Source organism: Staurois parvus, unplaced genomic scaffold, assembly GCF_062004578.1.
Source record: "Staurois parvus isolate SC_StPar_1 unplaced genomic scaffold, SC_StPar_1.0 ptg000439l, whole genome shotgun sequence".
NCBI lineage: Eukaryota > Metazoa > Chordata > Amphibia > Anura > Ranidae > Staurois > Staurois parvus.
In genome coordinates, this window is record NW_028318235.1 from 1,603,617 (window position 1) to 1,627,405 (window position 23,789).

Sequence of the window (23,789 nt, forward strand, 5' to 3'; positions counted from 1 at the left end):
TGGACTTTGAAGCACAAACCAAGGTCCCTTACCATTTCTTTCCCACCTACTATCAGTTATTGACCATCACAAATGCGGCACGTTGTTAGTCTGTGGGGATTCAAATTGCACAATATACCCCTTCCTAGATAAGTCCCCTCAACCCCCTCCTCCGCCCACCTCTAAACAAACCTTCCAAACCATATTACGTTACTCATTGATAGATACATGGAGAGAACTCAATCTGATAAAACGCCAATATACCTTATATTCCCACCCCCATAAGACATTTTCAGGAATAGATCATATCTTTATGACTGCTAGCTCTCCCCCCCCCCGAGTACTGGCCTCCGACATCCTCCCAATTCCCTGATCGGATCACTGCGCTGTGCTTACTTCCATTGCCTCTCTGGCCCCATCCCCCCCTGATCCCTCTTGGACCATCAACGAGAACCTCCTAGCGAACCCGACACATTGCTCAGATATTGAAGCGGCGCTCAAAAATTCTCTCTCTCTAAACCAAACTCCAGAAATCTCCCCTCTCCTTCTTTGGGAAGCGCATAAACCTGTACTCCGCGGGTTTTGCATTAGTAAAACATCCATCCTAAACAAGGAAAGAGACGGCAACGCCTTCTTCTTGAACAAACCTATGACCAATCTCATCAAGCTTTCCAAGCGACCCCTTCCCATGCTAATCGAGAAGCCCTAGAACAATCCCGACTGGCCCTTGATCTTCTCCTTACGGACCAAGCTGAGCTCTCCCTTTGTAGATCCCGACATAAATATTATACAAAAGCCAATAAACCTGGCACCTTTCTTGCACTTTCAATCCGTAGGCTTGATCAGATCACCAAACCCATTCGACTATGCACTTCATCCGATACCGTCACCAGCAATCCGCTACGGATCCTACAAGTTTTCCACCAGCATCTCTCAAGTTTCTCTATTCTACTTCCACACCCTTCGACTCTTCCCAGGCTGACACCCTCTTAGCCTCTCTCCCAATCCGGAAACTCTCCGATCATCTAACAGCATTAGAACGCTCTATCTCCACAGCTGGAACTCTAAATGCTATTAAACACCTAAACCCCCGTAAACGTCCAGGACCTGATGGTTTTTCTGCCACATACTACAAGATGTTTGCCCACCTACTCACGCCTGTTCTTACTAACGAATTCAATGCCATATTATCAGGCCAAACTTTCAACCCAGATAGATACAGTACAAGCCAACATCTCGATGATCCCAAAGCCGAATTCAGACTACACGCAATGGTCCAATTATAGGCAAATTTCCCTCCTCAACATAGATATCAAATTGCTAGCCAAAATCTTATCTACACGTCTCAACACATGTATAGGATCCCTAATTCATAATGACCAAGTGGGCTTTATACCAACTCGACAAGCTGTAGACAACGTCCGACGTGCAACTCTTCTAGCACACATAGCTAAATCCTGCAATATTCCTGCCTGTTTCCTGTCCCTGGACATACGGAAGGCATTTGACACAGTCTCATGGCCATACCTGCACTACATTCTGTGCCGATGGGGCTTTGGCCCTCATCTTTTAACCTGGATCTTCTCTCTACCACGAACCCTCGGCCAAAATCAAATACTTAGGTCATCGGTTTGCTCGATTCCCAACTTCACGTGGCACCAGACAGGGTTGCCCCCTGTCCCCTCTACTCTTTGCCCTAGCCATAGAACCGCTGGCCCTTCTGATCAGGACCAACCCGGATGTTCATGGACTTGAGATAGGGGGCACCTTCCATAAACTGTGTCTATTCGCGGATGACGTCTTACTTTTCCGCACCTCCCCCTTGACATCCTCTCCTACTCTCCTCCGGCTCCTTGATAAGTTTGTCTCACTCTCCGGCTTCAAATTTACCCCCCAGAAGTCATTACCGCTCAATATTTCACTACCTCCTAATGATCTGCCCCCCCTGAAACAGATACTTCCGTTCTCATGGTCACAAAGCTCTATTCTCTTCTTGGGTATAAAACTAACTTCAAATATTTCAGATCTGTACGCCGCCAATTACACCCCTATGTTAGCTCATCTAACGGCACTTATGACCAAATGGTCCTCTCTTCCACTGGCATGGCTAGGCAGAATAGCAGTCGTGAAGATATCAATCCTCCCCAAAATTCTATACATCTTCAGAGTTCTCCCGATCTCTTTACCCGCTCATTATCTTCGTACCTTACAGCACTGCATTCTTTCCTATGTATGGGGCAAGGTTCGCCCACCTGTTCCCCGCTCCACTCTTTATCGCCCCCAAAATTAATGCTCTCCCAGATATCAGTAAATACTACCAAGCGGCACACATAGCACAATTACCAAAATATCACGCTACCTACGAAACCCCAAAATGGGTTATCCTTGAATCTATAGAGTGTGACCCCTTATCTACAGATAACCTTCTCTGGTTAAGACCTATTGATCGTACTTTGGTTACAAACCCCATTACTTCTCACTTTTTGCTTCTTTGGGATAAATTGAAATCCCGCTACCCCCTTCAGTCACCACATAACCCCCTTCTCTCGTATCTCCAAAACCCAGCCTTCCCCTTGGCCTGGTCCTCACCACACACATTTAAACGCTGGTCCTCAGCTGACCTTATCCGGACCCATCACTTCATGCTCAGGAACAAGTTTAGACCCTTTACCTCATTATGTGAAACCCATGAACTCCCAACTTCAGAAATATTTTGGTACCTACAATTGAAACATTTTTTACGCTCCATACACTACAGCTACCAATCCAGTAAACACCATGTCCCCTTTTGAACGGGCTTGCCACAAAGACCCCCATAGGCGAGGCCTCATATCATATCTGTACTCCCTCTTCACAACCTCGACCACTACACCACTACCCTCACATACAAATTCCTCAAATGGGAAACGGACCTAGGCTGGCAAGTCGACCCTTCTGATTGGGACCACATCTGGTCCACTACTAAAGCGTCGTCGCAAAATATCATGGCCTTGGAAACCAACTACTCCTGACTCGCTGGTACCTAGTACCAGCAAGAATAGCGAAGTACACCCCTAATTACCCCTCAACTTGCTTCAGAGGCTGTGTAGACTTGGGCACACATTTTCATATATGTTGGGACTGCCCAACCCTTCTGGGCGGAAGTCTTTAGAATGCTTTCTACACTAAGTGCAAAAATCCTCCAACTGAACCCACCAACTGCGCTGCTCAACCTACGACCCCCTGACGTCACAAATTCACAATTCAAACTTATCCTGCAAGTTACTACATCAGCCAAGCAGGTCATAGCCAAATCTTGGAAATCTGCCTCGCTATGCATCGCAGTAGTTAAAAATAAAGTTACCCAGGCTATGATTCATGCAAAAGCAGAAGCCACAATTTTAGATACCATCCCTAAATTCAAGAAGGTATGGAACCCCTGGGTAGAACATTTCCTTCCGCCTCAATTCTCAACCCATTACAAATACTTCAAGCTACATTGGTACAACCCCCCACCAATCTCACGTTCTTCTTCTTCTATTGCTTCCAACCGTGGAGTCACCTACCTCTCCTTATCCCTCCCCTCTTTCTCTTCCCTTTCCTATAAGGTCTCATTTGTTATTGATACCTAATTTTGTACCTATGCAATTTTTTGTATGAGAATTGTATACCTCCATTGTCCCGTTTATTTTTTCCTGTTAAAATCAATAAAATCTTTGAACAAGAAAAAAATATATAGTAAACTCAAAGTTAGTTATAAATTTAGGCCAAAATGTATTCTGCTACATGTTTATGGTAAAAAAAATCCCAATAAGTGTATATTGATTGCTTTGTGTGAAAGTTATAGCGTCTACAAACTATGGTATAGACCAGCAATGGGCAAACTACGGCCCGCGGGCCGTATACGGCCCGGCGGACCTTTTAATCCGGCCCGCGGAGCTAGGCTCCCGCTAGGCTCCTCTCACAGTCCGCCCTGAAGACCGGTGTAGCATGAAAATCTGTCTCCTATGAGGATCTGTCCCCCTCGACGTATCTGCGCATGTGCCAGAGATCGCCGATCGGCTGCTAATGCCTGAAACTGGCACATGCGCAGATACGTCGAGGGGGACAGATCCTCATAGGAGACAGATTTTCATGCTACACGCGGGAACACGGCGAGAGGAACGCGCGGAGCAAAGGTAAGTGAATTGACACAGGGGGGACTTAATATGGGGGATGAATTACTATGGGGGACTTAATATGGGGGATGAATTACTATATGGGGGATGAATTACTATATGGGGGATGAATTACTATATGTGGGATGAATTACTATACGGGGGATGAATTAGTATATGGGGGATGAATTACTATATGGGGGATTAATTACTATGCTTACTATGGGGGATTACTATACTTACTATGGATGACACACACACATCATTCATCTACTCTTGGTCCGGCCCCCGGGTCCAATATATGAACCCATTGCGGCCCTCAAGTCAAAAAGTTTGCCCACCCCTGGTATAGACACTGCAAGTTACGCCATTTTTTTGCTATACAGCGTTGAACTAGTTTAATGGACAATTGTGCGGTCATGCAATACAGTACATAAATAAAATGTATGTCCTTTTTTTTTTACACAAATAGAGCTTTCTTTTGGTGGTATTTGATCACCTGTGCACTTTTTATTTTTGGCGCTATAAACAAAAAAATGTTTAAAGAAATTTTTTTTTAAAAAAACATTCTCATTTCGGTCATAAAGAATATCCAAAAAAACTAAAATTTAGATCAAAATGTATTCTGCTACATGTTTTTGTTTAAAAAAAATCCCAATAAGTGTATATTTATTGCTTTGTGTGAAAGTTATAGCGTCTACAAACTATGGTATAGATCAGTGATGGCGAACCTTTTTGAGCCCGAGTGCCCAAAACTGGAACACAAACTAACTTTTTTATTTCAAAGTGCCAACACTGCAATTAACCACTTGCCTACCTGGACGCACTGACAGACGGCACTGATCGGTGGCACTGCTGGGCATCATTGATGGGTGGCACTGATGGGCAGCACTGATGGGCGACACTGCTGGGCACTGACAGGTGGCACTGCTGGGCAGCACTGACAGGTGGCACTGCTGGGCACTGATGGGTGACACTGCTGGGCACTGATGGATGACACTGCTGGGCATCATTGATGGGTGGCACTGATGGGCAGCACTGATGGACGACACTGCTGGGCACTGACAGGTGGCACTGCTGGGCAGCACTGACAGGTGGCACTGCTGGGCAGCACTGACAGGTGGCACTGCTGGGCACTGATGGGTGACACTGCTGGGCACTGATGGATGGCACTGATGGGCATCATTGATGGGTGGCACTGATGGGCAGCACTGATGGGCGATACTGCTGGGCACTGACATGTGGCACTGCTGGGCAGCACTGACAGGTGGCACTGCTGGGCAGCACTGACAGGCAACACTGCTGGGCACTGATGGATGGCACTGCTGGGCATCATTGATGGGTGGCACTGATGGGCAGCACTGATGGGCGACACTGCTGGGCACTGACAGGCGACACTGCAAGCAGTTAATCTCACCTCTGGCAGCGTCGGTGTGGCTTCCAACCCAGCAGCTCATTCCCATTCATGCTGAACACGTTGGCCCTGGCCCCGGAGCAGTGTGGGAGCCTCTTCCTCTCTTCCGCACCCATCCCCGGGTACATCACCCCTGGTGCCAGAGCCGCATTGGAGCCGTTTCCTCTCGCCCACCCTGGCCCCAGAGACATGTGGGAAATGTAGTTTGATGGGGGTCCAGTGTGGACGAGATCTGGATGGCCGGTCCGTGTGCGCTCATCATCCTCTTCTTCCTGGCGTGCCCACTGAGATGGCTCTGCGTGCCATAGGTTCGCCATCACTGGTATAGATAATGGAATTTACACAGCTTTTACTTTCAGACTGCTCATCACATTTCTTGAAATGCTAAAATACCAGGATAGTACAAACACCCTCAAATGACCCCTTTTTGGAAAGATTTATTTTTTTTCCACAAGTTTCTGGAAAATGACAAAAACATTTTATTTTTTTTTACACAAAGTTGTCATTTAAATGATTTATTTCTTGCACAAGCCATGGGTATATGTGAAATTACACCCCAAAATACATTCTGCTACTTCTACCAAGTATGGGGATACCACATGTGTGAGACTTTTTGGGAGCCTAGCCACACACAGGAGCCTAAAATCCAATGACCACTTTGAAAGCCTGAAGGTGTGTAACTTCCTCATTTCACTTCCTCAATACCTATTACAGTTTCGAAGACCCTGACATGCCAGGATAGCACCAAACCCCCCAAATGACCCCTTTCTGGAAAGTAGACACCCCAAGGTATTTAAAAAGAAGCATGGTGAGTATTTTGCAGATCTCATTTTTTCTCACAAGGTTTTGAAATACAAAAAAAAAAATAAAAAAATATGTTTTTGTTTTTTTTCTTCATTTTCCAAAAACATGTGGCAACAAATGAGATCTGCAAAATACTTACCATGCTTATCAAAGTCCTTGGGGTGTCTACTTTCCAAAAAGGGGTCATTTGGGGGGGGGGGGTAGGTGCTATCCTGGCATTTCAGGGCCTCCGAAACTGTGATAGGTAGTCTGGAAATGTAATGAGGAAATAGACTCCTTTAAAAGCCTGAAGGTGCTTATTGGATTTTGGGGTCCTGTGCTTGGCTAGACTGCCAAAATGTCTCTCACATGTAATACCCCCATACTCAGGAGAAGTAGCAGAATGTATTTTGGTGAGTAATTCCACATATACCCATGGCATGTGTGAGCAGTAAATCATTTAAGTGACAATTTTGTGTAAAAAAAAAAAAGTCATTTTCAAAAAACTTGTGGTAAAAAAATTAATTCTTCTATTGATTCAACATGCCTCTCAGCAAATAGTTTGGGGCATCTACTTTCCAAAAAGGGGTCATTTTGGGGGGTGGGGGTGTTTTATGCCCAGCATAAGTAGTTTATGCCACACATCACTCACTCTTCTAACCACCTGAAGATCAAGCCTTTTCTGACACGTTTTGTTCACATGAAAAAAAAATCAGTATTTTTTGCTAGGAAATTAATTTAAACCCCCAAACATTATATATTTTTTTTAAAGCAGACACCCTAGTGAATAAAATGGTGGGTACTACAATTTTTTATGTCACATAGTACTCATGCAGTGATTTTTCAAAAGCAATTTTTTTTAAAAAAAAAAATACACTTTTTTTTACTTTTAATGCACACAAACATAATATATTGGCCAATTATTTGGTAAGATAAAAAAGATGATGGTATGCCGAGTAAATAGATACCAAACATGACATGCTTTAAAACTGCGCATGCCCCGTGCAATGATGACAAACTGCATACATTTTTAATATCCATAGGCAACACTTTAAAAGCCTTTAAAAGCTACCATTTTAGATTTACAAAGGAGGTGTAGTGTTAGAATTACTGCCCTTGATCTGACGTTCACGGCGATACCTCACATGTATGGTGCAACCGCTGTTTACATACCTGCACAGGGTCAAGGCTTGTGCACACAGGTGTGCGTGCATGGGAGGGGGGAGTTTTTTTAAGTTATTTTGATTTTTTTAATTATTTTTACACTGTACCTTTCATTTTTTTTTGATCACTTTTAATGCTATCACAAACAATGCAAATATCCCCTATAACTTCAGTGGGCATTGTCATATATTCTTTTTTTTTTAGAAATCTGGGGTCTATCAGGCTCTAGATATCTCCTCTGCCCTTACAATATCTAATCAAACCAAAATTCGGTGGTATCAGATGCTTTCCCAATTTACAAATGGCGCTGTTTATATCCTGCAAAACTGAAGTGATGAAATGCTCGTAGCTTCCGAATTCTTAGACTATAGACATGATTGGCACCACTCTGGTCTCCAATCAGCTCTATGGTCAGCTGGCAGAAATACCGGCTACATTCTCAGGTTCCCCTGATGGCACAGGACTGCCTGAGAAGGCCATGGAAGGCAGCGGGGGAGGGGGGGCATCATATCCCGCTGCTTGTAAAAGCAATCCTGCAGCTAATTAGCCACTAGGATTGCTTTTACATGAAAGCCGATCGCTGGCTGAAAAAAAAACGATACCAGGATGATGCCTGCAGCTGTAGGCATCATCCTGGTATAACCAAAGTTCAGTGATGTACCAGTACATCGCTGGTCCTTGTTGGGTGTATATGCTATGTTCTTTTTTTTTTTGTATGCAGCCTGTGGACTGAATGAAAAAAAGAGAAGAAATCTCTGCCAGAAAAAATGTGTGGTATGCCCACCATTAGAATATACCGCCCTGCATCCACCCACTTCTAATGGTGGGCACACATTAGGTCACACTTTGCCACATGCGCCAGTTCCAAGATTGTACAAATGTCTAAATAGTGGCACGCTTGAATAAAAATTGTCCACGTATAAGTGGTACCCCATATGGAAAAAGGATGACACCAAGTCCCAAACTATCTTGCCACTGCTCCCCATGTAGTCTGGGCATCCATGTGACTATTCCCTCGTAAATCCAAAACTTAAGTATAGCCTGTTGTCCTCTCACAGGTCTTCTACATCTTGACCCCATACCTGGCACGCTTGCTGGGGAGAAGTTGTTTGAATGCAAGGCGGGCAGAAAAATTAATGAGGGACTCATCAATGCAGATTTTTTTTGTTGGGGAGTATAGACATCTGCAAATTTTTGATTAAGGTGATTTGCGAGGGGCTGAATTTTGTAGAGCCGGTCAAATTCAGGGTCACTCTGAGGATGAGTGTATTGTTGTTGAAATGCATAAAACACATTATACTCTCATATCTATGCCTGGCCATGGCAGCAGAAAACACGGCATATGATGAATCAGGTCTGAGGACCAATACAACCGCAATTCATTTCTTTTAGTAATGCCCATGTTGAGGGTTAGGCCCAAAAAAAAATGTAAATTCGGAAACCATAATGAGTTTCCATGCAACTGGTCTAGCAAGGTTTGAATTTGGGTTGGCGGCGATAAATTGTTGTGCTTATAAATTGCTTTGATCCACAATCAATGCATACAGATATTCCGTGAAAAACAGCTCCAAAAATCAAGGAGGTATGTGAAAGACCAAGATGTACTAGACCGCTGCTACTTGCCAGTTCACCAAAAGGTAGATCGGCACTAGTACTAGCACTCTGCTGCATATGAGAGTCATCAAAATTTACCAGCAAGTGCTAACAGAGATCAGGCCTGATTCTGCCAACACTGCGGTTTTGTGTGCAATGTATCAAGTGACAGTGACCTACTGACACTGCACTTGCTGGGGGAGAGGGTAAGCGTAGGGGCTAAACGCAGCTGCTGTCAGGTGCCGGGGCTGATCCCGCTAACGCTGCGTTTTTGGGGACGCTATACTAATGTGAACGCTGGTATAGGGTGTGTTTGTGATTTTGCGCACCCATGTCTGTAACCGCTTCCTAACTGCCCTATAGCAGAAATACTGCTACAGGGCGGTTAGGAAGCGGTTACAGAAGCGGTTTGTGTTACGTCGATGCGTTACTTTAACTGACAAATGCGCGGTCATGCAACACTGCACCCAAATTAAATTTACATCCTTTTTTCCCCACAAATTGAGCTTTCTTTTGGTGGTGACACCAATACAGTGAACAGTGCAAAAAAAAAACACTGACACTGTACTAATGGCACTGGGGAGGAAGGGGTTCACTTTTTTTAGGCAATGAAAGGGTTAACTGTGTGCCTCGGGCGCGCCCCTACCTGTTTTGCAATATATAGCAGAATGTTTCCACCACGTTTGACAGTTGGGATGGTGTTCTTGAGGTCATAGGCAGCATTCCTCGTCTTCCAAACAGGGCGAGTTGAGTTGATGCCAAAGAACTTGATTTTGGTCTCATCTGACCACAACACATTCAACCAGTCCTCCTCTGCATCATTCAGATGTTCAGTGGCAAACGTCAGACGGGCCTGGACATGTCCTTTCTTGAGCAGGGAGACCTTGCAGGTACTGCAGGATCTCAATCCTTGTTGGCGTAGTGTGTTACCAATTGTTTTCTTGGTGACAGTGGTCCCAGCTGCCTGGAGATCATTGACAAGATCCTCACGTGTAGTTCTGGGATGATTCCTTACTGTTCTCATGATCATTGACACTCCACGAGGTGAGATCTTGCATGGTGCACCAGTCCTAGGGAGACTGACAGATGTTTTGTGTTCTTCCATTTGCGAATGATTGCATCAACTGTTGTCACCTTCTCACTAAGCTGCTTGGCAATAATTTTGTATCCCAGTCCAGCCTTGTGTAAGTCTACAATTTTGTCCCTCACATCCTTGGACAGCTCTTTGGTCTTTACCATGGTGGAGAGTTTGGAATCTGATTGTTTGATTGCTCCTGTGGACAGGTGTTTTTTATACAGGTAACAAAAAGATTAGCAGCACTCCCTTTAAGAGACTGCTTCTAATCTCAACTTACCTGTATGAAAGACACCTGGTAGCCAGAAATCCTGATGAATGATAGGGGGATCAAATACTTATTTCCCTCATGAACATGCAAATCACCGTGCATCATTTGTTAGACATGCATTTCTTTTGGATTTTTTGTTGCTATTCTGTCTCTGTGTTACAATACACCTACCATTCGATTTTTCTGACTGATCATTTCTTTGTGAGTGGGCAAACATTCAAAATCAGCAGGGGATCAAATACTTATTTCCTTCACTGTATGTAGTAGATTCTATATCTTCTGTCTGTTATTCTCAGAGTGGATTAGATATTTTGTTCCCTAACCATATAGCCAGTTATTTATATTTACCACTGCATATAGATATTGAAGAATAAATAGGTTTATTTTCAACTTTACATATTAACTAAATTATACACCACACTTTTTTGGAGGTTGTTATCCGAACAAAAATAATCGTTAGTTGCAGCTCTAGATTTTATGGTAACAAAAATCCCATTTTATTTAACGTTCATTGACGAACATAGTTCTTCTGATACCTGGCAGTAGGAACATCCCAAAGCAGCGTCTGAAGAAGTGGGCAAATCAAAAACAAGGAATCTTCTAAAACCTGCAAACATTCGAAGATGCAAACACATCAATTTGTAAAATGGTTTTAAAAGTGTGCACAGACGACCAGGAAACCACCTTGCAAATTGGAAACACATATGCCTGAGGTCGGAACACCCAGGAGGCACTAATAACCCTGGTGGAGCATGTCATAACAGGGAAGGGAAGAGAAAGACCCTAAGTGGAATACAGTAGAACAGTGTTTCTCAACCTTTTTTGGTCAAGGCACCCTTTTAAAATTATGGACAGTCCCGAGGCACCCTTTAAAATTATAGACAGTCTTGAGGCACCTCATTCTAAAATGTTCATAATTTTAAAAGGGCACCCCATTCTAAAATGTGAAAAACTATTCTAATAGTTTTATATAACATAGCAACATCCACACATGTATGACACCTAACATTAGAGGTGATTTATTCTTCCAAAGCAAATACACATTTGCACACTGGTACTGACTAGTATACCAGTGTTTCTCTTCTCCCTCAGTTTTCTTCATCACTGAGCTAATGTGACTCCCAGCACTCATGGAGAGGGGCAGGGGAGGGTGAAACTAGGATGCTGTGCAGGCAGCTGACATCCACCTTATCATCTTATTAGGTCATTGGTTGTCCGGACGCAGGCAGCTAGAAGGTTGTAATGGTGCACAATGGAAACCTGTGGCTGTGTGTAACTAGAGGCAGGCTTGATCCACCCTCTGGCTTGTATACAAGTTTTGGGCAATTTTTAGAGTTTGCTAAGGCACCCCTGAAGAAACCTCAAGGCACCCTGGTTGAGAAAGGCTACAGTAGAACAATCTGCCGAATACAAGATATAGTAGCAGAAGAGACTGCCATGCCTTTTCTTGGACCGTTTGAGCACCAAAATACAGTCTGACCTGCGCAAGAGTATGTATCAGACAGGCACCCACTAACCACCCAGGCCATATCCAGGAAGTGCAGCGCAACCTTCTTAGGATAAAACAACTGTGGACACAAGGAAGGAAGGACAATGTCTCCATTCAGGTGAAAATCTGACACCACCTTCAGAGAACAGGAAGAGCATGGGCAGCAATCCCCCTAATCCTTGTGCAAGACCAAATAGAGAGAACCACAGGATAAGGCTGCCAGTTCAGACACCCACCAAATGGAAGTGGCTGCAACCAAGAGGCAACTTTGAGAAAAAGTAAGCAGGGGAATACTACGAATACTCCTAAAGGGAGGCTATTACTGACATGCGTTGCCCGGTTCACGTAGTCCTTGCTTCATAAGCCAGTTATAGACTGGGGCAGGTGCCATGTTTTATTTTTCTGTTTTTAAGGTGAGTGAGTGCACTGGGAGCCATGGCTGCCATTGTGCCTCATGCTGGGTGTTCTTTGCACTCCTGTACCTTTAAGAGGGGTGGGCTCCCTTATGTGCACCTGCCCCTGGTCTATCCTTTTAATGCATGTGCCTCTACTATGGGGACTCTCAAACTTGTAGAGTTAGGACCACAGAATATCAGGGTGCCGAGATGTGGCTCTGTGGCTTACGTATGTATTTGCAAATGTGTGCTAACTAAACCCCTGTTTTTAACGCATACTGTTAGACAGGTCAATTTGGTTGTTGGCAAGCTGGCTGGCGAGTTGATTTTTGAACCATTTTTCCTTTATTACTGACAGGCTTCTGGATGACCAAAAGAACCAAGTTCAGGTTCCAGGATAACTGGGAAAACACAGGAGGAAATGGGGGACTGAGACACAGGAGAAAATGCCAGGGAAAAGAAGGAGATCTCCCAGGACTGACTCCCCCAGGAATTACCCGCGCACACACCACATAGAGGGAGGGAGGGAAAGGAGGGGGCATTTACTTGCGGTAAATAGGAGGCATCTACTTGTGGTAGATGTAGAAATGTAAAATTTCCAGAAATTTCGAAGCCATGAGGGGAAAAAACGTTTTTCTCCGGAAAACAAAATGGAAGTTTTTGGAAAAATGTAAAAAAAAAAAAAAAAGAAATTCAGGTCAGCTCGAGCACACTGTTCGGGATGGCTGTGCACAGTAAAGCCATCCCAATCAGTGTGCTTACAGTGAAGAAAACACCCCCCACCCCCTAGTAAAACACTCCCAGCACACAGATAACCCTTTGATCGCCCCTCACTATAACGCCTTCCTGCCCAGTGTCATTAGTACAGTGTCAGTGCTGGCCTTAATTTATGACGAAATTTGATTTTAATTTTTTTTACTGGACATGTTTAATAGCAAAAAGTCCAAAATCTTGTTCTTTTATCAAAATTGTCGATTTTTTTTGCCGATAGCCCAAAAAATAAAAAAATGCACATGCGATCAAATACCATCGAAAGAAAGCTCAAATTCTGGGAAAAAAAAGGACGTAGGATGTCAGTTAAAGTAACACAGCGCCATAACACAAAAAATGGTCTGGTCATGAAGGGGGGAAATCCTCAGGCGGGCAAGTGGTTAAACCTGAACCTTTTATATCACTTTAATTTACTCTTTAACCCTTTATATCTGCACTAGCCCCATAATACAACTTAACCCACTAAACGCCAAGCTTACCTTTTCACGTGACGCTAAAAGCTTTTTCTCATATGCTGAAATAAACCCTCATCCAGATCTTGCTACTGAAAACCCCTGTGTCAAGGTTTCTTCTTCCTGCAAGAAAAAAGTTTATATAGTGCATCATGAGACAAAACTAGAAATCAATCCCCAAAGACGGTCACCTGCTGAAGATATAGATGGTTTGCACTAACCTGTGACAAAAGTTTAAAATACACTTGGTATCTAAATACATTTGAAGCAAACTGCATGTAAAGATATATTGTATATCTTTGTAATAAATGCCCAATGTTTTAACCCTTAAAGTGAAACAGACTTCTGGTTCCGGCCACCACATGTAGAGGAAACACAGAATGGCGGCTCTGGGAACAATCGGCCTACAAACTCTGGGACGCCAGCCAGCGGTCTCCCCCGCCTCACCACTGCCCCAGGACACATACATGGAGCAGTACCTTGTTTCCACCGGTCCTGGTCAAGCGCCCCAGGACACATACATGGAGCAGTACCTTGTTTCCACCGGTCCTGGTCAAGCATTTGCCACTCTGCTCCCTCACTCTCCAGCTCACAAGCAGCCAAGATGGCCAAGAGAATGGACATAGGCAGCACAGACATGTAGCCTTAGGCTACAGATGCTGTTATGCCTCTGCCAGAGGATCAAACCAGCAAGATTGCTCAGGCTGTGGCTACACTATTATCCCCCACAATCACAGCAGCAGTGGACAGAGCAGTTTCCATGCGCATAGAACAGCTCAGGAAGGAACTGGGGGACCAACATGTACAAAAATGATACCTCCATAGGAGCGAGGGAGCATCCAGCCTGCCAAATAGAAGAGTGTAAAACCTTTCCTGTTTATTAAGGGTATGCCCGGATTTGATTTCTCAAAGCTGTAGATATTCTAATTTTGATGTGGAGTCACAAATGGTAGACTCACGTATCCTTCATGGCCTACTATACTGCAACCCAAGTTCCTTCCCATCTTAACTAAAACATAACTTACTTTTATGGGATACAATAGTAGCCTGGAGAGAACTCAGACATAAATTGGGTTTGCCTCCCAGGATATCAAGATATTTTCCAATTCGTAGAAACCCAACCATCCCACAGGTGCAACAGTTTGCGGCTTATGCTACATGGGTCTCCCAAGGGTTCACAGATGTGAATTAATTTGATGTATCCATGAGTGTTGCTGTGCCTTTTCCCCCACCACATGGGGCAGTTCTGCCTGCCTCCCCATCATTTTAAATATGTTCAGCAAGTGGTGAACCATGTCACTAGCCTATGCTCTGATAGATCTGAGATTTTGCACGTCGCTCATTGGTATCCTACTGCAACGACAATTAAAAATCTCAGATATCTATAGGTCCACTGAACTTTCACCTAACCAAACCACTAGAGTCCTCCTCTGTTGCTTACTGGATTAAGGACTTTCACTCTTCTGAGACAGTAAACCAAATACTGGCAAGCCAGGTATAACACCACCTGCACTTTCATCACGAATGAGTTCCGGTAGAAAACAAATTTAAAAATTATGCATCAGGCCTATATACCTTGCCTAATATCAAAACAATCATCTCATCAGCAATGATGCCCATTATGCAAAGGCCACAGGCCAATTCTTCATCACAGACTCTGGTCCTATACATTCATCTCTGTCTTCTAGGACCAACTGGGAAGCTTTGTTGATGTGGTTACAGGCTGCCAACCATCCAAGGATCCATTCAAGCTCCTCCTTGGGCATTTAGCTGATAATTCCCCAGAGACATCGAGAGCCCAAGCCATAGCTCTCCAGTGCAAAAAGACCTGCCTCACAGAATGCTTCATGGCTGCTAGGCACGCCTATTTCAAGACGTGGACTTCCTCCTCCTATTCAACAATAACAGATGTGAAGCAGCCCAGTGAGATCTTGTTTGACAAAGAAAAACACAGACAGTGTCTACCGTAAATGGGGCCAATTTATAGCCACAAGGCTCCCTGCAATGGAGCAAACTAAATTACATCTGCTATCTCAAAACAGAGCATTAGCCCCCTATCAAGCCAAGCCTCCAAACTGACTGACTTTGGTATAATGCTCCAGATAATGAGGTTATACTCATCTGTATCTTTTACAAAATGCATTATGCCACTACTCCCTTCTCACCTGAAAGCCACTTAAACTACTTTAGGGCAACTGATTGTGACTTGGTTGTCCCCCCAGCCTGTCCCGTCCCTACCCCCCACCCTTTAGTATGGTTTGTTTTCCTTCAAATGTTGTTTACTTTTTTCTTGGTTGCGACAGGAGACTTGAGCCCAGGCCAGTCGAAAAATGATTCCAATTCCGGAACATAACATACTATGTGGTACCCTCAGCACTGGAGCATCCTCCACACCTATCACGTGTTGGAGGGTCCTTCCTCTAACCCCCCCTCCCCCCAACAAAGCATCCACGCTTTTAGTCTTCCCTCTAGATAATGGTTCCTATCCTCTTCACTGGGCACAACAGGCCACAACCAAACATCTTCATTCACCTAACTCCATCATACTCCCTCCCCCTCCTTCCCTCCCCTACCCTTCATCACTTCTCCATTTTGAGAAGCTTACCATACAGGGAACGAAAAATCTACTGAATTGTATTGATTAATTGATTTAAAACGAATGCACAGAGCACATAGACACACTCATTGAAAAATGTCAAGGGTCATATCTAGAGATCAATAAGATATCTTGGATCAAAGTGATACATATATATGGTAAATATCATATCTTAAAATATCATCAACATATGATATTTACTATATATGTATCACTTTGATCCAATATATCTTATTAATCTCTAGACATGACCCTTGACATTTTTTAATGAGTTTGTCTTTGTGTTCAATGTTCCTTCAGGTGATTGGACACTGGCAAAACTTTGCTGAACATGTCCCCTGGGCGTAACACAGGAACAGAGGGAAGGGTGGCCACAAACATTGGTAAATTGTTGAATCTGGATGCTAGGATGTCCACATTTGGAGTTCCCTATTTCCAAACACTGAAGATGTCGGGATGAAGGGCTCATTCTCCTTGTCCAGACAGTGACAGCTGAGGCAATCCGCCTTCCAATTGACCACTCCCAGAATGTAAACAGCAGTGTTTCTCTGTCCATGAGATAAGACTTTTTTTTCTTTAAGACTACCCAATTCCTGATACCCCCGGGTTACTGTTACAGGCAGGTCAAAGCTGTGGCATTGTCCGATTGTACCCTAAACAGGTGACCTTGAAGAAAATGGGTCCAGTGAATTAGAGAGCTAGTTTTATGGCTCTAAGCTACAGGATCTTGATGGGGTGTTTGATTTCCCTGGGTGACCAGGTTCCCTGAACTGCAAGATATTGGAACACTCCTCCCCAGCCTGGGAGGCTGGCATCTGCTGTTATCACCCTCCATGGGTGTGGTAGGAATGACTTCCCCATTGTCAAGGCTGGATTGGAAATTCACCAAGCTAAGAATTTTCTTGGGATGTCAAAAGAAGGAGTGTGCTTGTTCCTAGTCAACAAGATGTTGCATTGGAGAGGCCTTGAATAGAACTGAGCAAAGTAGATGGTATCGAAAGAGGCTACCATGAGGCCCAGAACTCTCAAAGAATCAAACCGAAAGATGTTTATTTGATCCTAAAATCCAAGCATGAGAGCTCAGAGAGACGATTTTGTTTCCTGAAAAAGAAGAAATTTGCCTGGGCTGTGTCAAGAAAGAGATCCAAGTATTAAAAGGAAGGTTGGGACAAGTAGACGAGGTTGGAGAGTATACTTTTGAAAGTTAAATACCCAACTAAAAGCCTGAAGCATTTGAATAATCCTTTGGATATTTGTAGATAGTTGAAAGGGAGAAGAGTCTTTTAAAAAGGTTGGCTAGGTACCCTGTTACTTGAAGTTCCCAATAATGCAAGAAAAGGTTCCAGTTACCTTGGTGCAGAGGAGAGGCCCAAACGGCAGAATTTGAACTGGTTTTCTCTTATTGCAATGTGCAGGAAGTGCTGATGGGATGGGTGAATGGGAATTTTTAGATAACTATAGATAAAATAACTTTAATTTTTTAAATTTCCCCTATGTGATGATTTTTGGTGACAGGTTCTCGGAGACATCCAAGGTCTAAAAGACCCTGCATATCTCCCCTCTGCTCCACTGGGGATTGCATTACAATCTCTCAACAGGACCCGGAAGTGACATCATAACATCCGGATCAGCACAAGAAGGGGAGGGGAGCGGACTTGTCCGCTCTTCTCCCACCCCTCTAGCCGACGGCGAGCTGAGCCCGCAGATGGCAAGAGGAGCCCAAGAGACCTCACGCCAGGGGCACGGAGAGGCTGGCACTGTGTGAAGCAATCGGCGGCAGCGCAACATGTATCGCAATTGACATTCTCATGCGTAAGCGCCCCAATGCGTGCATTTACATTTATAAGTGCCTTACGTGGGGGCCTCAACAATTTTTTTTTTTTTTTTTGGGGGGGGGGGTTTATGTGCTTGAGTGTAACTTTTTCTTACAATTAAAAACATTTTTTTTTAACTTCATTTTTGGTTTTAATCACAAATGGGACAAAACAGTCCCCCATGTAGTGATTATTTGGTGACAGGTTCTCTTTACTGAAAGATCAGGGGTCTAAAAGATGCCTCCCCACTTCTCTATTCACTGTAATGCAGCACAGATTGCTGGGAAAACTGGCAAAGGGGACCCGGAAGTGACATCATACATCACTTCCAGGTCAAGAACAACTCAGGAGGACCACTCTCCTCCCTCCCCTCTACCCGGTGGCACCCCACTACGCCGATCCTGAGTCCGCATTTGGCCAAGCAGAGCCATCGATACATTGCGGGGGGTTGTGCACGCTTCAGGTTCGGGCAGCTGCTTCAACCTGGCGTGAGCCCTTCTGCTTGCCCGCAGCAGGGCTAAACGTTAAAAACAACGCTACCTATCCTGCGCCCAAAACTGCATGTACCGGGCGTCGGGCGATACAAATTCATCATCCCTGATAGCGCTTATGGTTGTGACCATAAAGCTCTATTTTGGTCTGTCACTCCAGATTACAGCGTGCATTGGTCGTCGAATTTTTCAAGTTCTGGTTCCATCCATCCACCCTTATTCTGAGTCAGAGGCAGGAGAGATCGTTTCTGGTTCTAACTGACCAGATTACAGCGTGCCAGAAGCTATCAAGCATGTCAAGGTGTTTCAGGCATATTGTAATTGGGCTTTTCTGTGCCATTGGGGCAGTAAAGGCTTCTCTCTGGCAACTCAACTATGCAGCTTAGTTTTGTTCAAATATTGATGTATTGTGCTCCTTGAAACAACCACACCATCTTTTTTCCAGAGTAGTCAGTATTTCTCCTGAGGTTACCTGTGGGTATCTCTTTGTATCCCGAACAATACTTTTGGCAGTTGTAGCTGCAAACTTTCTTGGTCTACCTGATGTTGGCTTGGTATCAAGAGATCCCTGAATTTTCCACTTCTTAATAAGTGATTAAACAGTACTAACTGGCACATTCAAATCTTTGGATATATTATTATTTATTTTCTTATCTTTTATATCCTTTTTACATCTTTATAAAGTTCCATCAGGTTGTTATGGAGGTCTTTTGACAGTTCTTTTCTGCTCCCCATGGCTCAGTACCTAGCATCCATGTGAGAGCTAGCAAACGCATTGCCTACTTATACAGACACTATCTGCAATTTAAAAAGCCACGCATGTGGGAAATTAACCTTTAATTGCTATTTTAATCTGCGTGTGTTGCCCTGTGTGTGTACCAAGGCCAAACATTCCAAGGTATGTACAGAGGTCCACTTGGAAGATTTGTTATCATTAGGATTTAAAAAAAGAGCTAAAAAACTATGTGATAATAAATGGCTTCATATGATTGCTATCTTTAAAGTGTTACTAAATCCACAACAGTAAACTCAGTCTGTATATGTAGTAAAGCATGCTTGTTATACTCACTGAGGAACCTAAGATAATTCTCCACATTTTGTAAAAAGGGTGTTTCATCCTGTCTTCTCTGATCCTCCCCTTCTTTCAGTGTCACCTAAATATCCCTGATAGAACAATGGTGTAGAGTCACTCTGCATATGCTCAGTTTGGTGTGTATGGCTAGAGAGTGAGTTTGTGTTTTTTTTTGGGAGAGTGCATGTGATCAGCACAGAGCCAATCAGCACTGTCCAGACAGAGGTCAGGGGTTCTGCATCCTCCCACAGGAAAATGAAAACTCCTTCAGCAAGCTGTAACCAGTGCTCTGCTGGACACTGATAGAAGTCACAAGACTGCTCTAACTATTGATGAGAAAAGGCATTTAGCAGTTTATATTTACTAAAATAATTGCATTTCCGGCTAGAATGCAGGATCCTGGGTTTAGTAACACTTTATATAAAATATATATATATTTTTTTTGCATTACCAGTCATGCTTTCAATATCAATGTCAAAATTTCATGAACTATGCCAGCGCATGCAGTGTGTGTGTGTCCATCGCCCAATTTATTAGGTACACGTTGCTAGTGCCAAGAAAATATCCCCCACACCATTACACCACCACCGTCAGCCTGAACCGTTGATGCAAGGCAGGATGGATCCATGCTTTCATGTTTATGCTAAATTCTGACCCTACCATCTGAATGTCACAGAAGCCAGTCTGCCCATTCTCCTCTGACATCAACAAGGCATTTTCATCAACACAGCTGCTGCTCACTGGATATTTTCTCTTTTTCTGACCATACTCTGTAAGCCCTAGGGATGGTTGTGTGTGAAGATCACAATAGATCAGCAGTTTTTGAAATACTCAGACCTGGTCTGGTACCAACAACCATGCCACGTTCAAAGTCACTTAAATCCCCTTTTTTCCCCATTCAGATGCTCGGTTTGAACTTCAACAAGTCGACTTCACCACGTCTACGTGTCTAAATGCATTGAGTTGCTGTCATGTGATGAGTAGCAATTTGTGTTACCAAGCAATTGAACATGGGTACCTAATAAAGTTAAAGTTACACACACATATACAGACACACACAAATACAGACATTATATTGCCGAAAGTATCCAAATCATTGGATTCAGGTGTTCCAATCACCTCCATGGCCACAGGTATATAAAATCAAGCACCTAAGCATGCAAACTGCTTCTACAAACATTTGTGAAAGAATGGTCGCTCACAGGAGCTCTGTGAATTAAAGCGTGCTACAGTGATAGGTTGCCACCTGTGCAAGTCCATCCGTGAAATGTCCTTGCCACTAAATATTCCAATGTCAACTGTTAGTGGTATTATAACAAAGTGGAAGCAACTGGGAACAACAGCAACTTAGCCACGAAGTGGTAGGCCACATAAAATGACAGAGCAGGGTCAGTACGTTCTGAAGCACAAAGTGCCCAGAAATCACCAACTGACTGCAGAGCCAATAGCTTAAGACCTCCACATGGCTTTCAGATTAGCACAACAGTGAGAGCTTCATGGAATGGGTGTCCATGGCCAAGCACCTGCATCCAAGCCTTACATCACCAAGTGCAATGCAAAGCTTGGATGCAAAGCACACCACCACTGGACTCTAGAGCAGTGGAGATGTGTTCTCTGGAATGATGAATCACGATTCTCGGTCTGGCAATCCAATGGACATGTCTGGGTTTGGCGGTTGTCAGAACGGTACTTGCCTGACCGTGCCAAGTGTAGTTTGGTTGAGGGGATTATGGTGTGGGGTTGTTTTTCAGGGGTCGGGTTTGGCCCCTTAGTTCCAGTGAAGGAAACTCTTGAGGCGTCAGCATACCAAGACATTTTGGACAATTTCATGCTCCCAACTTTTCGGGAACAGTTTGGGCATGGCCTCTTCCTGTGCCAACATGACTGTGCACCAGTGCACAAAGCAAGGTCCATAAAAACATGGATGAGCAAGCTTGGGGTAGAGGAAATTGACTGGCTTGCACAAAGTCCTGACTTCAACCCGATAGAACACCTTTGGGATGAATTAAGAGTGGAGACTGCGAGCCAGGCTTTCTCGTCCAACATCAGTGCCTGACCTCACAAATGCACCTCTGGAAGAACAGTCAAACATTCCCATAGACACACTCCTAAACCTTGTGGAAAGCCTTCCAAGAAGAGTTGAAGCTGTTATAGCTGCAAAGGGTAGGCCAACTCAATATTGAACCCTATGGACCAAGACTGGGATGCCATTAAAGTTCATGTGCATGTAAAGGCAGGTGTCCCAATACTTTTGGCAATCTAGTATATTTATACACACAACAGGTAAAATAAGTATTGAACACATCACCATTTCTCTAGGTAAATATATTTCTAAAGGTGCTATTGACATAACATTTTCACCACATGTCGGTAACAACCCATGCAATGCATACATACAAAGAAACCTAAACAAATAAGTTTAGAAATTAAGTTATAAAATTAAATATGTAATAAAATGGAATAACACAGGGAAAAAGTATTGAACACAAAGAAAGGGAGGTGCAAAAAGGAATGGAAAGCCTTGTCCGTGAAATCAATATCCGCTGGTTCAGTCTCAACTGATGGCCTATAAAAAAGGTGTCTCATTACCAAGGTGTCACACAAGAAACATCTCATGATGGATAAAAGCAAAGAGTTCTCTCAAAACCTTTGCAACCTTATTGTTGCAAAACATACTGTTGGCATTAGTTACAGAAGTATTTCTAAATTTCTGAATGTTCCAGTGAGCACTGTTGGGGCCATAATCCGGAAGTGGAAATAACATGATTTCACCATAAACCAGCCAGGACCAGGTGCTCCTTGCAAGATTTATGACAAAGGAGTGAAAAGAAATATCAGAAGAGTTGTCTAAGAGTCAATGACCACTTGTGGAGAGCTTCAGAAAGACCTTGAATTAGCAGGTACAATTGCTTCAAAAGAAAACAATAAGTAATGCACTCAACTGCCATGGCCTGTATGCATGCTCACCATGCAAGACTCCATTGCTGAAGAAAAAGTATGTTGAAGTTCGTTTAAAGTTTGCTGCACAAAATTTAGACAAGCCTGTGAAATACTGGGAGAATATAGTTTGGTCAGATGAGACCAAAATTTAACTATTTGGATGCCATAATACACCATGTTTGGAGGTCAAATGGCACTGCACATCACCCCAAAAAAACTATATCAACAGAAAAGTTTGGAGGTGGGAACATCCAAACTGTTTTCAGCATACAGTACTGGCAAACTTCATATCTTTAACTCATATCTATAACTTTTAGAAAGCTGCCCTCAGTGACTTTCCATCCACGTGGACTTCTCCTGTCTGGCCAATAGGCCTTTTTTTTTTTCATACTGTCACCAGTCAGTGTCCATGTTCACCGCCATGCCAGTTATATGAAGACGCTGTACTGCACTGGTGACAGTATGTAAAAAAAAAAAATAGTGAAAATAATTTTTTTAATTTTTTCATTTTCCGAAAAATGACAAAAAAATACAACTTCAAAAAACTCGCCATGCCTCTTATGAAGTACATCGGACTGTCTACTCTGCAAAAAGGGGTCATTTGGGGATATCTGTACTGTCCTGACATTCTTGGACCTCAAGAAATTAGATTGGCTGTCAGTACTTCAGGATTGATCAATATTCAGATCTATACCATAGTTTGTGAACTCTAACTTTCCTACAAACTAAAAAATACATCCTAATTTGGGTTATTTTCACCAAAGACATGTAGCAGAATACATCTCGGCCTAAATTTATGAAGAACAATTATTTATTTGTAAACTTTTATAACAGAAACAAAGAAAAATGTGGTTTTTTTTCAAAATTTTTGGTCTTTTTTTGTTAATTTAGCAAAAAAAAAAACCCCAGTGGTGATTAAATACCACCAAAAGAAAGCTCTAGTTGTGTGAAGAAAATGATAAAATTTTAGTTTGGGTACAGTGTTGTATGACCGCGCAATTGTCATTCAAAGTGTGAGAGCGCTGAAACCTGAAAAATGGCCTGGGCAGGAAGGTGTAAAATCACACGGTATTGAAACGGTTAAGAGCCTGCTTCTAATATCAGCTTTTACCTGTATGAAAGGCACCTGGTAGCTAGAAATCCTGCTGAATGATAGATCAAATATTTTTCCCTCAAAAAATGCAAATCCGTGCATCATTTTTTAGACATGCATTTATTTTGAATTTTTTGTTGCTATTCTGTCTCTGAGTGTTACAGTACACCTACCATTCGATTTTTAGACTGATCATTTCTTTGTGGGCAAACATTCAAAATCAGCAGGGGATCAAATACCTATTTCCTTCGCTGTATACTG

General features: G+C 43.3%; 1 protein-coding gene across 1 annotated transcript in view; it reads right to left on the reverse strand.

Moving 5' to 3' along the window:
- LOC149454032 (lysine-specific demethylase 4B-like) overlaps nt 1-23,789 on the reverse strand; it is a 247,291-nt gene that overhangs the window by 177,883 nt on the left and 45,619 nt on the right. Inside the window, exon 2 of the mRNA XM_089687863.1 lies at nt 13,550-13,645. The gene's annotated coding sequence lies outside the window, so the exon portion shown is untranslated. The remainder of the gene's footprint in view (nt 1-13,549; nt 13,646-23,789) is intronic.